General features: G+C 46.9%; 1 pseudogene; it reads right to left on the reverse strand.

Moving 5' to 3' along the window:
- Positions 1-111: 111 nt before the first annotated feature.
- On the reverse strand, positions 112-221 carry LOC116566715 (annotated as a pseudogene).
- Between the last annotated feature and the right edge of the window lie 6,205 nt (positions 222-6,426).

The raw sequence follows: 6,426 nt of genomic DNA on the forward strand, positions 1-6,426 counted from the left end.
GGGCATGGTGGATCACGCCTATAATCCCAGCACTTTGGGAGGCCAGAGCAGGAGGATCATTTGAGGCCAGGAGTTTGTCAACATAGTAAGACCCAAGATGCTGTTTCTTTTTTTAAAATTATTATTAATATAGATAAATTTAAACGTTTCATGCATCTCTAATCATGATGTTCTATCTGCCCTCCAAAGGAGGAACAGGTAAGGATTATCCCACCAGACGATAAGACCCTGTTTCTAATTAAAGAAAACTAAAAGTAAAAAAGCTTTTGGCCAGGAGCGGTGGCTCACACCTGTAATCCCAGCACTTTGGGAGGCCAAGGTGGGCGGATCATGAGGTCAGGAGATGGAGGCCAACGTGGTGAAACCCCATCTCTACTAAAATACAAAAAATTAGCCAGGTATGGTGGTAGATGTCTGTAGTCCTAGCTATTTGGGAGGCTGAGGCAAAGGAATCGCTTGAACCCGGGAGGTGGAGGTTGCAATGAGCCAAGATCACGCCACTGCACTCCAGCCTGGAGACAGAGGGAGACTCTGTCTCAAAAAGAAAAAAAAGTTAAAAAGCTTTTAAACCCACTAATGGGAGTGTACATTCAGGCAACTTGAATCTATGCTCCCAGGAAATAAGTATTTTAAATAAGAAAAAAATACCACTAATAGCAATAACTCAGCTTGGGAAAACAAATGATCAATGCTCATGTACCCAGTTCCAGAGTCACTCTTCCTTTTTTGTTTGAGAGTCTCACTCTGTCACCCAAGATTGCTGCAACCTCTGCTTCACAGGCTCAGGTGATCCTCCCACCTCAGCCTAACAAGCTGGGACTACAGGTGCACGCCACCATACCCAGCTAACTTATTTTATTTTGTAGAAACAAGGTCTCGCTATGTTGTCCAGGCTAGCCACTCTGCCCTTTAATGCCCAGATAAGAAGCCCTGACATTCAGCCTGCAGAATGTCCCCTCCCATAAAATAGTGGCTCCCATTTATTCAGCAAATGCTCATGCAGGAGTGCTGGGCACCAAGTGCTTTCCTTGCTTTATTTCATTTCATCCTCATTATAAGGGAGATGTGATCATTTCATATACAAGAAAATTGAGGATTAGAAATTAAAGACTTGCCCGAGGACCCAGCTAAGAGGCAGAGCAGAACTCAAATCGAGAACACTGTGTTTCTGAAACTCACACTTCATCAGTGTGCTGTCCAGCCTCTCTGCTTCTGAAAACGCCCAAGACCTACTCACATGTTCCACGGCTCTGTCTGGGGACCATCTTTCCCCTCAGCCAGCCAGGGGGTCATAAAGTTCCCATAACATTGGGGTCCAGTCTCAATTAGAGGACATAGTTGTTGGAAAGTTCTATTTCCCAGCTGGCAAGCTGTAGAAAACAAGATGGGGAATTTGGGGAGTTTCCTACAGACATTCTCAGAAGGTAGAGAGTTCCCATCACCTGGGCTGCACACGCAGAGAATTAATGATGTGTTGAGGTCTTAGAGGAGATTCCTCTTCCCGTAGGGGACTGTTTAGATGATCTCACATGTCCCCTTTGGGTCAGAGACTCAGATTCTCAGTTGTTGGGGCAGACATCAAAATCCCTGAACATTTTTTGCATTTTACCCACTTATGTATCACGTTTTCCATGATTATTTCAGAAACAGACCTTCACAGAGAAAAGGCTGGTTTCCTACACATGTTAAATAACTCAACCAATTAGCACCTTGGTTAACACATAGATTTCATTCACTCACTTGCCCTGTAGTGAAAGGCCACCAAAGAACACGCCAACCCATGATTGGTCATTTGTTTAATGGCCATGGTAGGCACAATGTCTTGAGTTCCTTCTTTAACCAGGCAGAGTATACACATCATCCCTAATACTCAAAGCAAGCTAATGAGGGAGCTATTACAATGCCAGGCTGGAGTGCAGCGGCACCATCTCGGCTCACTGCAACCTCCAGCTCCTGGGTTCAAGCAATTCTCCTGCCTCAGCCTCCTGAGTAGCTAAGACTACAGGCATGCACCACCAAGCCAGGCTAATTTTTGTATTTTCAGTAGAGATAGGGTTTCACCATATTGACCAAGCTACTCTTGAACTCCTGACCTCATGCTCCGCCCCCCTCGGCCTCTGAAAGTGCTGGGATTGCAGGCATGAGTCACTGCGCCCGGCCTCCATTTTATGACAAGGAAACTGAGGCTAAGGGAGGACACTTGCCCACAGTCCCCAAGTAAGGAAGTGGTTCAGCCAGGTTTTAAACTCAGGCCTATCTGGCTCTAAGCTCATGTGTATCCTACCATTCAACCAACCCTGCTGCACAGGCTCAATTTCTTCCCACCGTGACTCATAAAATCTCAGTTAGGAGGGCTCTAAAGGCCTCCGCCCACTATAGGAATCTCCCATAGATAGTTTCCACTTTCTGTTCGAACACCACCAGTGATGGAGAATCCACCACATCACAAGGCAGTCCCCCACACAGTTGGAAAGTTCCTCCACTTTGAACTGAGGTCTTCTGAGTAGCTTCCACTTCTTGTGGGGGTTCCCACTAACTCCTGGGGACCCAAGGGAGAAATGACTCAACAGTAACAGGAGAGAGATCTAAATGAGCACCCCACCCCCAGTGGAGGCAGCTGCAGGTGGCAGGCAAAGGAGTGGTACTAAGCTATGCCAAGGAGAGGGAAAGACGCAGAGAAGTAATCGGGGGGCCCTCATGGGCCATCATCCCCCAGGGCCTTTGCAGTAGCCCCCACCTTTTCCCTCCCACCTCAACTCCTACCCAACTCATCTGTGAAGGCAGCAGTGGGTAATGGGAACAGGCAGAGCTAGAGAGACCTTCGATCACTCCCCAGCCCTAATGCTGAGCTGCTGTGTGACCTTGGGCAAGTCGCTTCACTGTTCTGACATTTCAACTGTCAGAGCAATAGCGAGCATTAAAGGAGAGGGTGTTGGCCAGATAAGGTGGCTCATGCCTGTAATCCCAGCACTTCAGGAGGCCAAGGCTGGCAGATCATTTGAAGCCAGGAGTTCGAGACCAGCCTGGCCAACATGGCAAAACCCCATCTCTACTAAAAATACACATACAAAAAAAAAAAAATTAGCTAGGCATGGTGGCAAGTGCCTGTAGTCCCAGACGCTTGGGAGGCTGAGACGCAAGAATTGCTTGAACTTGAGAGGCAGAGGCTGCAGTAAGCCGAGATCGCACCACTGTACTCCAGCCTGGGTGACAGAGCAAGACTCTGCCTCAAAATAAAAAAATAAAAAATAAAAGGGAGAGCATGTGAAGTGTGTACAGAGCTGCTCAGTTACAGGCAAACAGCACTAGGACGCAGGAAGCAGGCTAGAGTCATGTGGTTAAGTGCAGACCTGGGGTTAGGCTGTCCTGGTTTTATTATTTAACATTTTTCTTTCTTTGTTTTGTTTTGTTTTGCTGAGACGGAGTTTTGCTCTCATTGCCCAGGCTGGAGTGCAATGGCGCGATCTCGGCTCACCACAACCTCTGCCACCCAGGTTCAAGCAATGCTCCTGCCTCAGCCTCCCAAGTAGCTGGGATTACAGGCATGAGCCACCACACCCAGCTAATTTTTTTGTATTTTTAGTAGAGACAAGGTTTCTTCCTGTTGATCAGGCTGGTCTCGAACTCCTGACCTCAGGTGATCTGCCCGCCTTGGCCTCCCAAAGTGCTGGGATTACAGGCATGAGCCACCCCACCCGGCCAACTTTTTTCTTCAAAGACAAACAGCTCTGGCTTACAATCCAACTTTGACCAATTGCCTGTGGACCTTGGGAAAGCCATTTAATCTCTCTACCTTGATTTACTCATATTACTCATTTATTTATTTTTTAGAGACAGGGTCTTACTCTGTCTTGTCACCCAGGCTGGAGTGCAGTGGTATGAACATGGATCACTGTAACCTCGACCTCCCAGGCTCAAGCGATCCTCCTGCTTCAGCCTCCTGAGTAGCTGAGACCACAGGCATGGAGCAACATGCCTGGTTTATTTTATTTTACTTTTTATAGAGATGGGTTCTCGCCCCATGTTGCCTGGTCTTGAACTCCTAGGCTCAAGTGATCCTCCTGCCTCAGCCTCCCAAACTGCTGTGATTACAGGTCTGAGCCAATGCGCCTGGCCTTCCCGCTGTTTTAAGTAGGAGGAATCACATCCAGAAACTGGACAGGTCAGCTCATTTAAGCATCCTTGCCCCATGAAAAGAGGGACCCCTTTCATGATGACCTTTTCTCTCTTTCCAGAACCTCTCTCTGAGTTATAACTCATGTTTATGACTCAGTCTGAGACTTCTTTTTATAATTTCCTCTGTTTCTCTTCCCTTCTTCAGCTCCACCCCCTGCTGTGGGCTGAGTTGAGAAATCAAGGGGTGGATGACACATGTCTGAGCTGGGCATGAGGCCTACACTTAGGATGGGCCCAGGGTCACTCATCTGTTGCAGAATCTTCTTACCAGACCTGGACTTGGGCAAAGCCATTCCTGCAGTCATTAGGGACATTTTCAGCTACTGGGTCCTTTGTGGGCTTCTGTGAATGGGGGTTGGAATCAGAAGGCACAAACGAGGTCAAATCTCAACAGCAGCCATCATTAACTGTGTGATCTTGGGCAAGTCACTTGGCCTAAGTCTTATTTCCCTCATCTGCAGACCATCATCAGAGAGTTATGAAGGAGACAAAAAGAAATAATGAGAATAAAGGCTCTGGCGGAAATCAGATACAGAACAAACGGTGGCTGAATTGCAAGAATGCTTGATAGAACCTTCAGGCCTAAGTGAGATGCTCCAGAGCCAAGGGATGTTAATTCAAGGTCCATGGCATCCCAGGCATGAGGCAATATGGAAAATGACCTGTATATGTATATCTTCCTGGGAGGAGAGGGTACAGGATTTTCATCAGATTCTCAAAGGGATTCAAGATCTAAATGTTAAGAAACATTTTCTCCAGGGGAGCAGATAACTAACACTTTTACTTTTCAAGCATATAGAATAGCAGTCCTGCCCCAGCACTGTGCTGTTCATTCAGTAGACTATGTTCCAGGCTGGGCATGGTGGCTCACACCTATAATCCCAACACTTTGGGAGGCCGAGGCAGGTGGACTGCTTGAGCCCAGGAGTTTGAGACCAGCCTGGGCAACATGGTGAAACCCCCTCCATACCCAAAATACAAAATAATTAGCCGACCATGACAGCATGTGCCTGTGGTCCCAGTTATTTGGGAAGCTGAGGTTGGAGGATCTCTGGGAAGTTGAGGCTGTAGTGAGCCACGATTGCACCACTGCACTCCAGCCTGGGCAACAGGAAGAGACTAGACATCAAAAAACACTAAATTAAAAAGACACAAAAATAAAAAACTTATGTCCCAGACACAGATGATACTAAAATAAGAGCAGCTGGCTCATTGCCTTTCTGGAGCGCTGAACTTCAGAGAGGTTAAATGAGGTCACACAGTGCTGAAGGAAGCCTGATGCTGGAATTGGACCCCCAAATCTCTGACTGCAAAGTTGAGCACATTGTGTCTTCATAGAGGAGCCCTCCCAAGGGTCAAGTTCCTTCTGGTTGGCTGAGACGAACAAGATCAGCATTCTGTAAGGCCTGGGAATGGTCATTGGTTGGGGTCACAATGAGGGCCTCTGCCAGGGAGATGAGTTTGAACTGCCAGCTCACCTCCTGGGGGTTCTGATGAGCTGCCTGCAGATTAACTGACTGGTGTTGTTAATCACCCATGATTCAGGGAGAAGGGGTTATCTTGCTAACTGCAGGCTGACAGACCGTGAAGGAACTCCATGTGTGTATTTATAACAACAATACTGAGGTTTAATTTATATACAATAAAATGTATAGATTTTAAAAGTACAATTGAATGAGTTTGGACAAACTCATACACCTATGAAACCCACACCACTCTCAAGGTATAGAACATTTTCATTATGCAGAGAATTCCTTGTATCCCCTCTCAATTCCTTCAGTGCCAGAGGCAATCACTGTTCTGATTTTTGTCACCATAAGTTAGTTTTGCCTGTTCTAGAACACAATAAAAATGGAATCATCCAGTGTATACTCTTTTTGTGTCTGACTTTTCCCATTCAACATAACATCTGTGAAGATTCATCCATCTTGTTGTATGTCAGTAGCTCATTCACTTTAGTTGCTGAAGGGGTATTCTACTGAATGAAAACGCCACAGCAGGCCGTGCGCAATGGCTCACACCTGTAATCCCAGCACTTTGGGAAGCTGAGCCCAGTGGATCATGAGGTCAGGAGATCAAGTCCGTCCTGGCTAACATGGTGAAACCCTCTCTCTAATAAAAATACAAAAAAATTAGCCAGGCATGGTGGCACACACCTGTAGTCCCAGCTACTCAGGAGGCTGAGGCAGGAGAATCACTTGAACCTGGGAGGCAGAGGTTACAGTGAGCTGAGATCTCACCACTGCACTC

The sequence above is a fragment of the Sapajus apella genome, unplaced genomic scaffold (assembly GCF_009761245.1).
Source record: "Sapajus apella isolate SASKATOON/1434 unplaced genomic scaffold, GSC_monkey_1.0 scaffold43, whole genome shotgun sequence".
In the NCBI taxonomy this organism is placed as follows: Eukaryota; Metazoa; Chordata; class Mammalia; order Primates; family Cebidae; genus Sapajus; species Sapajus apella.